Source organism: Botryllus schlosseri, chromosome 6 (genome assembly GCF_051294905.1).
Source record: "Botryllus schlosseri isolate E-star chromosome 6, Bs_hap1, whole genome shotgun sequence".
In the NCBI taxonomy this organism is placed as follows: domain Eukaryota; kingdom Metazoa; phylum Chordata; class Ascidiacea; order Stolidobranchia; family Styelidae; genus Botryllus; species Botryllus schlosseri.
In genome coordinates, this window is record NC_137241.1 from 9,199,479 (window position 1) to 9,212,008 (window position 12,530).

Genomic DNA, 12,530 nt, shown 5'->3' on the forward strand with positions numbered 1-12,530 from the left:
CGATGCTCTTATTACTCAAATTAAACTCAAATTACGTCGTGGGCCGGATTCAAACCTTCAAATCGCTCGCGGGCCGGATCAGTCAATGATGCCAAAATGTTATCTCATGCCCTTGCTTTTCACTTGAATACTGTATTATTAAACATATATAGAGAATTGTCATAATAGTATATATTATATGGTACCACAAATCAATAAATCATAGTATGTTAATTCTAGCAACTAGCAACAGCTTTATTCGCAAACAATGAAATTACAAAAAAATTCGATGATTGGTGAATACCAATGATTTAATTGTAACCGCGGACGTTCGAATTTGGTTTTTTGATATTAAATCGCGGTTCGGGTGTCCTGGAGTCCGAGGACCTTTTGATTCAGAAGTGACACATCAGTGCAAGTGCAGCCACAGATATTTGAATTATATTGTTGTGTACCTTATATATTCTCCATATATACTGGATATATAACGGTTTCGCATCGGCGTTTTCGCTTCTGTGAATATCTCATTTTTGTTCCACTTTACCATAAAACGCTGAACTCAGCGTGCACGTTTTTCCTACTCGAAATTACGTGTCAATGTGACCGAGTTGTTCCTAGTGGCAACAAGAGGGGAATCACAACACCACAGTCGGGTGTCAGAGTCGTGTGTCGGGATTGAGCAGGCTCGACCATTGGTGTCTTGAGGGATTATTTAATGGAAGTATCTCGTATATAACAAAAAAACTTGAACATTTGTTAGTTGTTACACATGTGTTGGAAATATTAGCATTTTTCAGAATTGCTCACGGGCAGGATGAAATCGTCTGGCGGTCCGGATGCGGCCCGCGGGCCGTATGTTTGACACCCCTGCGTCTAAACCATAACCATTACAACTTGAGTAAGTACTGTTGGTAGGCAAACCCTAGCAGAGTCAATTCACGACAAAAATATACTAGAAAGGCTACATCGGTGCACTGGCGTAGCAGCATGCGCTGCCGCCCCTGGCTCTCGCTTAAAATGCCGCCCCATAAGTAGACCCAGGGCCGTAACAGCACTTCGTCAGGTCCCCAAAACGTTGGTCTTGCCCCCCCCATAGGGTGATAAACCGAACTTCTGGTGGGCTTCTCCCCCAGACCCCCCTTACGCTATTCGCTATTTATCGCTACTTTTCGTCTACATGGTTCCCAAAGTGGGCGCCAGCGCCCCCTTGGCGGCGTTCGCGAGTGTGGAGGGGGCGCTGGCGATGAAATGGGCGATTGGAGGGCACTAGCTATAAAATCGGGCGGCAGGGGGGCGCTGAGAGCAAATGAGGCGGTGTAGGCTTAGAAGGCAACTGTTTCGTAGTGTTGAAACGGTCGATGAAGAAAGCAGCTGAATATTTAGTAAAAATGTTCAATCGATTCAGTCCGGGATATTTAGGATCTTCCGTCACTATATATTCAGCTGTACCGGAAAAGTCGATTGTTACGTCGATCCTGCCCATCAATGGACTGATTTGGCAGTCGGGAGAATCCCTAGAAAGCGTGGTTCTTTGTGTGCTGTGAGAACTACGAAGTATTTGAGCAGTCATTGCTCACTGCAAGGTGTTATGACTTTAAGAGAAACTGACTTGTGTGATTTTAATCTCTGCTTCGAACGATTGTGGATTATACACAGAGCCGAGACCGAGGCCTTCGACACAACGCTCTGGTTGAGAAAAGAGCTATCCCTTTTAGGCATACTTGACGGGCATATTTTCCAAAAGTTATGAGTATAATATTTCCGTTATTCGTAATAATGAAACCTGATGAATACGAAATCGGCACTGTCCGGATTCAGTGAAAAGACCCTGATATTTCACCGAAATTTTACGAGACGTTAACTGTTCCAATTCTCACGCTTGCATGAGCTACAGGCCCAGCTCGAATAGAATACCCGATTTTGACGGAGAAGCATAAATCAATCATCTTGGAAAACAGTACAAAGATATGGTGGTTCGATTGCGGGATATATTCCAATTAGAAATTCCTTAGCGAATTATCAATACATTATGTAAAGTTTCTGAGCATGAAATGATTGAGGAGCTGATTACATTGTAGTGTTGGTAGATTTTTTTTAGTTCAAGCAGAAATTCAATATCTCGAATCAATCGTCCTGGGTATGGGTACAGAACTAAATCAAATAGAAATAATCTCACCGGAGTCGGGTTGGTTTTGTTGTGATTGCCCTTCCCCGCTCATATTTGATAAAACGTGTCTTCAGTACCGTGATAAGATTTCTGACTCACAGCAGAAACCGACTTGACAGTACGGGGCGTGGAGACTGGATTGCTATTATCAAAATTCAAACTAAATATGACGAGGATGATGATAATAATAATAATACACCAGATCGATCCGTATCATTATTAGCTGTAATAAATGCAAAACAACATTCGTTTGATTTACGCGTGGTGGGGGAGGGGGTCCGGGGGCGCTGGCACTTTATTTGTTGTCCAGGGGGGCGGTAGCTCAAAAAAGTTTGGGAGACACTGGCTACATTGTGTGTCCGTTCCTGAGTCAACTTTACTCGCCTATTTATATCATTCATGATTGAACCGGTCAATATGACGGGGAATTGCATATATATTGCTATCAATTTTTATCCTCTCTCTGCTCACTCAATCTGATTTACCGGAAGAGCTGAGTGAGGTGTGTTTGAAAAGGTAGGACCCGTCAATAATACTCAAACATCTTTTTTGAGCAGGCGGATCCGTTGGTATGACTTCGTTACGTAGGCCTAATGTTATTTCGCGAATTCCTGTCTGCTATATAAAAATATAGAAATATAGAATCGCCCAAACGTACTAAACTATAAGATCACACGATTTCAAATTGTTATTTTTTCACTGGCTTATAATTTTTCCGTGCGGGATGGTATCTGTCTTGTGAGGTTCAGATTGCCAAGACAGGAACATTCGACGCCGGTGATTTAAGCGCCTATGGACAATTAAACCTACATGTATTTTGTATAGGCCTATATGACGAAGTTCTCGGTCAACATAGCTATATTGGTCACAGCTGTCTCGGTGTGCTTTACCAAATCGTAACTCAAAGTATAGATCACGAACCTGCGGATAGATGAGCTACTTAGTTGTCACACTTGAATACCCAGACAAGCCTACTGCTGAGACAGCTAAAAGCAGCATAATTGGTCAATGGTCAATTGGTCATGTTCATCCAAGGGGGCGGCAAAATGAGGCTGCACACTGCACAGTGTACTGTACACAGCCGGCTAAAAGCAGCGTAATTGGTATAGTTCTATAGCTGTCCCTCCGAGCGCTCAAATTTAATAATACTGATCTTAATCGAAAGCTATAGTTGCCCTGATTCCGGAAGTAAAATTTCAAAGCCGGTTTGAAAATCGGCATTTTTCCGAATAATCGCCCGATATAATTCCCATTATCATGGCCAATTGGTCATTGTGTTGTGTTGCGGCGCTCCGATTGTTAGGAACAATCGGCCTTGACGGCTATTTTGGAGTGGTTCGATTGCCATGTTAACATATGCGGAATCAGCGCGACACTAGCTTTCGATTGAGATCAGTTTGATTAAATTTCAGCTCACGGGGCGCCAGCTATAGAACTACCAATTACGCTGCCTTTAGCCGGCTGTGTACAGTACACTGTGCAGTGTGCAGCCTCATTTTGCCGCCCCCTTGGAGCCTGCCGCCCCTGGCGCAGAGCCAGAACCGCCAAGTGGCTGCTACGCCACTGCATCGGTGCGCCTGTAAGCAGAGGCGGTTAGTAACGTAGTCAAACGCATAACAGAATTTACGCAAAAGTCGGTATTGCTCTGTGATGATTTTGGTGTTATTCCATACCGATTTCGTACATACTTAATTTCGTAAAGTAGCTAGAAACTACTTCTACTAAACTCTTACACTTCCATTAAACTTCTTGATCCCAACGTTATAACGACAGGGACAAATTAGTCACATATGCGCGAAACCAATAGCTATAACGACAGGCACAAATTAGTCGCATGTACGCGCTTCCTAAGGTTATAACAATAAAAATAGACTAGTCGCATGTACGCCATTCGTAACGACTTTCAGACAAAACGGTCAGATCGAACGCAAGAATTCGGATCGCAGCGTCGGATGGCAGCAAAGCGACGTACCTCGAAAGATATCATTGATATATTATGCGCTTTTTTCGAAATAAATGAGCTCATACACTATACAATGCTATTTCTTTCTGAGAGTAAAGTGTCAGATCAAGTATGAGAATCGTTATGAAAATGTGGTGACTACGGGAATCGCACCCACAACCGACTGCAAGATATTCGCCTGAGCTAATTCCTATGTATGACGTCATGAAACCGTGCATAGTGGAACATCAAGTGTATTATGCGAGAGTTTATATTCTCAAAACTGCTCAGTGAGCCTAGTCTGCGAGATAGTCTAGTGGTTAGCGACGTGTAACTACTCCCAAGCAACCCGGGTAACCATTGGCCGGCGTATATTGATTCAAACCTCACTACTCCAATGCACCATAGCATCGTAAAAGCTGTCGCGGTAATCATATTGCAGCTAGTGCAGTGGTTCTCAACCGCCGGTCCGCGACGACATTTCTGCCGGTCCGCGAGGTAAATTAGGATTTTATAACTTAATTTCAAGATGCAAGATGTTGAAGGCTTGTCCATTGGTAAAATAATAAAACGTCAAATTTCGAAATGATGCAGAACTTCGTGAGGTAGGATTATAGGCCCGGAAACATGATCGATTTGACTTGAAGTCCAAGCTGTCTCCGGTGACTCGCTAAACCACATAATTCGTACGATCGTTCGTTTTCGAGTCAATTAATTTTGTGGAAGGCCATGGTATCGCCGTTGCCAGGTGGTTTCGTGTGGCGCATTTCACTCGTAGGAGGCTATGGCTGGTAGTAGTGGGAGATGAACAAGATAGCAGGACAAGGTGATTGGTCCTACTCCAAAACGCTTCATCTCTGGATATTGTCGAAGAGAAGAATATTATTCGAGTTGGTGCGGTCGGTTATAATCCACGGCATTCGGCGCGTAATTAGCCTGTGTTTATCTGGGCAAGTCAATTTTACCTCGATTCAACACTCAGCAGACACTACCGTAAAATCACATGAATACCATCATAAACATATTTAATTACGAACAAAACCCTCAAAATGTCGCTCTCTGGTACAGAGGGGGTAACCTGCGACCGTAGAAATATAAATTTTTGCGGCCGTGGACACGCAATTCAATTAGTAGGTGTTGGCGGCCGTCGACAAGAAAATTAAAATTACGAATTAACTCCCGACTTTTTGAGATAATTTATTTAATCTTGAAATTTTCTTCACGCTAGGCACGATTCAATGCGAATTCTTTTTTCGATTTTAATATAGTCGTAGCGCCCTTTGCAATCTGAGAACCACAAAACAGATGCGAACAGCGGAGGAAAATGATGCACCCCATAAAGAAATACCAGCTTGGAATCGTCCGCTCCTCACGAAAGAAATTTGTTTCTGGTCGTTTGAAAGATTCCAATATCTTTCCACTATACCGACAATCCTGATAGGAGGTCAAGCAATGATAACACGCAACAAAGTGACATAGGGTTATCATACGTCCTCCCCCTTTTCGACTTTTTTGAAAGTGTCCTCGGAGGACGCCCAAATGCCCTCTTTTTTAAAATTTTGGTTAAATGTATGTGATAATTGGACTGAGATATAGGAAATAAGTACTCAAGTAACGCTAAGGCTGGTCGTTCGGGAGTTGAGCCAGAAAGACGACCTCTTTTTCTTTTTAGTCATGACCACTAAACTCAAGTAAAAGTGGGTGAAATTGAAGTCGAATGGAAGTGATGACTTTTTTTTATCAACCAACTACAAATTCGTAGTAAAGTAACCAATTTTTCTCCGTTATTGTAAGCCTGAAAATTTTGGAAAAGTGTCCTCTTTTAAGAATTCCAAAATATGGCAACCCTACTACAATAACAATTGGCCCACCCGAAGATGCATCATCATTTATTTGTGCCCTAAATTTTCAAAATCACTCCCTCCATGCACTTTACCGATGAATCTGATCGCATTGGCTGAGAAAGGATAAATATTTGATAGTAACATGTGGAACTACGAATATTAATGACGAAATTCATTCGTGAATCGTAAAAAGTTTTCGCGCTTCGCGCGACCATGACCGTTTCCGGTACTTATTATTAACATTATCACTATGTCGTGATTTCGGTGCGTATAGTATGACGATGTGAAAAAGTCGATTAGTCGGGAGTTCACCAGAAATGGACATGATAAGTTTGAAATGGGCATTTCGCGATCAATATGACTATTTCCTGGAATGCGGACGTAGGTCAAATATATGTATAATCGAAATGCGGCCGTGAATAGCAAAACGGTTGGCCACCGTCCTCTAGTACCACACTTGCAGAAAAACGGCTGCCTACATTACATTTTGGGTTGATTTCAATTTTGTAAGGTCTACCGGTCCGCATAATATATTTCGAAATTTTACCGGTCCGCGAGGTGAAAAAGGTTGAGAACCACTGAGCTAGTGGACATTTGACGTGCCACAATTATAGGTAGAATACTTTAGAATTTACAAAATATTATTCTGATATCAGAGCATTTGAGCAGTGTTTCCGTGTTTCTGGTATAGTTATGATAAGTAGGCTTACAGAGTTATATTTGCCTTCGGTTATTGCAACGGATCAATAAAAAATTAAATATAATAATTATTGTGCGATAGTAATAGCAGTGTTTCTTAACCTTTCTAGCGATCGTACCCCTTGCGCTTTCAATAATATTTCTCGCACCTCCTGTCCTGGAAAATAATTTTAAGCTCCAGATAGCATATGGGTCTAATTCCACAATGCATCTCGTACCCCGTGATGTGGTGCTTCATACCCCGAATGTGTCCACGGACCACTGGTTAAGAACCCTGGAATATGTTCAATCGTAGAGCGTACTGTGGAGCGCACCACTCGCCACCGGCGATAATAACAGGGAGACCAAAGATCACCCAGGATGTAGCCAACTATACATCATGAGGCAACATAATGTCAATGGTTTCCATACTGTGCTGATTAGTTAGCTATATACGCTACGCAACGCAAGCTACGACATTTTAATATATTACTATTCCTCATGCCTGTTTGATAGTTTGTCGCGTCCGTGGTCGTACCAATTCACGGCATTCTGAGTCACAAGTCCTTCTCTGATTTTAACGTTTGACCCGACTCAACTCGAGCCATTTTTATTTATCACCCAGTCAGTCGGAATTCGAGTAATTTTACCAACGGTCGCGCCCAAGTCCAAATCACAATTTTCTGTCACGAATCATCAACGGATCATGTCGTATCAGGGACGGGCAACATACGGCCCGCGGGCCGGATCCAGCACGCGACGGGATTTTGTCCGGCCCGCGGACAGTTTCCCGTCTTACATGATAATGTGGCCCGCGGCCCCAGTATGCCGATATTCCCCACTATTTGCTTGCTACGTCAAATTTTAGTGACTGTTCGTTATTATATAGTTTACGTGTGTGCGCAGCGTGCGAGAGTGGAGCTTACGCGTAAGTTGGTCGAAGCGAGAAGACTTGCATTGTCGGCATTTACGATCTACTCAACCCTAATATTGTGTGTGGTAATCATGTTATTCGTTGATAGCCATTTACAACAGGCCGGTATTTCTTATTTTTGATTCCGTAACTTGTAGCACGGCACACTTCTAGGCTTTTGTAAGACACCGCTTAAGCAGATGAGATGGCGAGGAAGAGCCTATAGATAAACCTCAAACACTTGGGCATGAATTCCGGAGTCGATCTCGGTCGGACTCGAACCCACAACCCATTGGTGTTGTAACTGTGGATTATACCACTACGCTATCTCGCCACCTACTCAACCCTAATGAATTGATATCTTGGTAAATTTGAGGTAGCCTACCGGGCATATCGAACGATTGATTGATCAGAGATATGCAGACATGACGGCGCCTGTATGACAATGCTGTTCTCAAATCCACATTGTCTTCGTCATTATCGACGAGAATTGGCTTTGAAGCGTCATTGCTGTTGTTAAAATACATTCATTAAATGCGATTTATTCCTTGTATATGTGGATAAATGGGCGAATAATCTATCGATTCAGCAATCCAGCCCACCAAGTACCTAATTTTCTTACATCCGGCCCGCCGACTGGAGAAGTTACCCGCCCCTGTGTTATATCATAATATACTTGAAATGGGACATAATAGCTGGTCTTCCATCGCTTGGTAACCCTTTAAAGTGATGTGAGGGTGAAGTTCGATGACATGTCCGGTTTTGGAATAGTTTTGGAGTAAACTTCAAGTTCTCAAATCGATAGAAGATATGTGGCAGTTGAATATATTGTCGAATATTCAAAAATCCAAAATTCCTTCGCGGGTCTCTTGCGGCCCCGCAGGCCGCGTGTTTGAGAAACCTGATCTAATATATGATCATAATGTCTCCAGTGCAAAATCAATACATCGCATTAGCGCTTTTTAGTTTCTAAGTAAAGATTTGTAACAATCAGAACCATCAATAAATGGGACGTCTCCTCTTGTAAGTCATTATACCCTGTTTGGAAATAGAGGCATGACGCAATCGTCCAATACATTTCCATTTGATTATTTTTATGCGGTAGATTCACTTATTTCATTCTTCATAATCATTTTCATTTCGACACATGGGCTAAATCTCCATCTACGACTCTCTGGCGAGGATGGCAAATTGTGTAATTGAAACCGACTTACGTTTTCTGCAGGGTTGTAACCAAGTCACGTGGTTCCGAGTCACGAGTCAATCATACTTTTGTGGTTTTGACTCGAGTCGAGTCATTTTCAATTCATCACAGACTCGAGTCCGAGTCCAAGTCACCGTTTGAAGGGTCAAGTCCGAGTCATGGTGTTATGACTCGAGTCGAGTCCAAGTCACAGTATTGAAGTCATGTTCAACTCATGTTTTCAATCCTGCTTGGGTGATATCGAATTCCCTGTTTGCGAAACATGCTCATTTTGTCCCTATCAGAGTCTTGGCACGTGTTTATTTAGGCAGATAACGGACAGGTCCTGGCCTCATTTACCGATGCTAAAGATAACTTTACTAATCTTAGAACTTAAAATCAAATATCTCTCTTGTCAGTCTGATACATCACCAATACAAGCATTCAGTTTTTATTATGAACACATCGACGATAGCTCACGAATAGCTGATAAAGAACCAACGAATTCACGTCTACATACTATCTGATAGAGAACCAACAAATTCACGTCAAGATACTAGTTGATAGAGAATCAATAGATGCATGTTTATGTAGAGCAGTGGTTCCCAACCTTTTTGTGTTCATTCCCCACTTCAGATTTATTCCGACCCTTCATTCCCCACCAGAACCGTAAACGCGCGATGCGCGAAAACTTTATATAATCCATGTTGGAATCGGTCAATATGATCGGGAATTGCATATATTTTGCTATCAACTTTTTATCCCCTCTCTGCTCACGCAAGCAGATTTACCGGTAGAGCTGAGTGAGGTGTGTTGGAAAAGGTAGGACCCCTAAATATGAATTCAACATCTTCGGGCAGACACGTTGATATATTGACTTCGTTACATGGTGCTATTTCGTGACCTCCTATATCTGCTTGTATGTCAAAAGATATGGAAATCGCCCAAACTAAAAGACACACGATTTCAAATTGGTATTGCTTTACTGACAAATAATTTTTCCCTGCGGGATGGCATTTGTCCTGTGGGGTTCAGATCGCCAGGGCATGAACATCCAGCGCCAGCCATTTAGCTATTTCGTGACCTCCTATATCTGCTTGTATGTCAAAAGATATGGAAATCGCCCAAACTAAAAGACACACGATTTCAAATTGGTATTGCTTTACTGACAAATAATTTTTCCCTGCGGGATGGCATTTGTCCTGTGGGGTTCAGATCGCCAGGGCATGAACATCCAGCGCCAGCCATTTAGCCACCTTTGGACAATTAAGCATATATGTATATTATATATATATCGAAGTTTTCTGTCACCACAAGGGCATTCCTTCTCGGCCTAGGTCTTCTCGCTGCTGATCGTTCTTGGAGTCGCATGTTACATGGCCTATAACTTCGTATGTCTTGGTGCGTCGTGGCGCAGTAATGACCGACGCCGAAGTCTCCATTTCTATAAACTCTACGTGAGGGAAGGGTACCCAATAATCAAGATATTTGGCAATATTAAATCGCGCGCCTAGCGCAAATAAAATTGAGAAAGTGACATGAATTTCTAAAAAAATACTCCATAATTTATGCTAATTCACAAAATCATTTTGGGCCCCTTCGAGCTCGATTTAGGATGCGGCAGTTATGGTCCTGTTCCCCACTACCCAACACTTTTGTCATCACAAAGCAGCTATTTGCTTGTTTGACTACAGAAGACACACAGCGACACCAGTACGTAAGACAATCGCCTATAACTTCAACGTAAAACGTATTGTGAACTGATATCAGTAACATTCAAAATTTCGTGAAAGCGTTATTTCACGTCTAACTAGTCATGCTGGATGCGTTTGTGACGTCATCATTGGCCATCCAGAGTTAAAATGAGGTTTTGTGAACAACACGCAATATATTTTTCGATACATACATTCCAGAACAGTTAACTTGTAACGGTAGTTGGACATGTGTATCCGCGAATATGAAGACTGTCCTGTAGATAATTTTGAACAAACGCGTCTATTCCCCACTAGAAACCACTGAATTCCCCACCGTTTGGGAACCACTGATGTAGAGGTATTTACAACAGGCCAGCATGCTGTAAAAACGTGCATGCAACTATGTGCATTGTGCAGTGACAACAGAACAGATACCTTTTGATTATACTAAAGGTTTTCCCAATTGCATTACAGACTACATCGCAGTTACAGCATTGGAGAAATAATTGTACAATGGGGCTGTTCAAAACCATTTTTTCAAATTTTCCGGCTACTTCTTAAAATTGCTAGATTGCGTAAAAAATCAAATTTGGCTCAATTCCAACCAGTAGAATGCAATGCCATGAAAGAAAATTTTAGACTAATTACAAATAGAGATTTTCGAATTTTACCGGCTATCTCATGATATTGTTACATTGTGTAAAAATATGATTCATAGCAAATTTGACTCAATTCCAACTAGAAAAAGTGAAGTTATTAGAGTAGAATGTTTTGGATATGAAAAAATAGTCGGCTTACTACTATGTAATTATATTATATGAAAGAATTTCTCACTAAAATACTCCATTTATTTTCAAATCCAAAATATTCTCCTCTCACATCATTGATTCCACTTTTTTCAAAATTAAGCCAGATTCAGTGTTCCTTTTATGCAACATAACAATTTTATCAAGTAACCACCCAGTAAAATAAAAAAAGAAGTTATTTTAGAACAGCCATATTGTACAAACATCACACAACATTAGCCATTCATTATTACTCACGTGCACAATGCACATACCTAACAAAACGTCAAATGGACGAGGCGCATTGTGTGTTTTCACAGACAGCAGATCAAATCGATGAGTTACACCTCAAAAATACTAATGTGGAAAGGAGATCCTCAAATATGTTAAAGCGGCATGGCCGTAGAATGAATCCACATCTACTGAATACACGTTCCACTAGTGCACTAGATGCAGGAATTGACAAGCATTTTTGAACCACACTGAAGAGCATTGAATAGTCATTCTTTCTAGTCGCCCAAAAATGCAAAGAATCATCGCCTTCAAATCTACACATGAGCTTATCAGTCTCTTCACCATCTGAGTCATTTCATTGGCTCTAATTGAACTTTGATTCAATTGTTTGCTTGTATAATTGAAAAGTCTTGAGTACTTTAATTGCGGAGGATCTATTACCTCTTCATCACTGGACGATTTTGTACAATGCATTGCTACTATGTATCATTTTTTGTTGTTTTTACGGCGGCATATCTGATATCAGACAAGTGCAACGAAAGCAGTGGTGACAAATAGCGATGTCGACAGAATTCGTCGGATGCGTTGATCTAGCCATTATGATTCGCAAATTTCTTCATCTTCAAGTCATATAAAATAAGCCGAGTCAATGACTTGGGTCGAGTCATGCGTAATGACTCGAGTACAAGTCGAGTCAATCCAAATATTGACTCGAGTCGAGTCGAGTCATTTTCCCATTTTAAGAAAATGACTCGAGTCAAGTCGAGTCATAAAAAAATCGTGACTCGAGTCTGACTCGAGTCGAGTCATGACTCGAGTCATTACAACCCTGGTTTTCTGACTGAAGTCTCGAATTGAAAGTGTTTCAAGGGATAGTTTCTAAGGCTGTAGGAAATCTTCAAAGCTAAATGTATTGGCATAATATCCTGAACTACTTGACCTAATCCTCGTAACAAAGAGCACAGAGACACGTCTTTCACGTAACATTAGTTGTCTGCTTCACTTTGCAGGCATATCAAAACAGAGCAACGTACATAGCATACATATATACAAGTTTTTTCAGCAAAATTAGGAACTATATGCAGAATGCCATCACTATGCGACGGAGTAA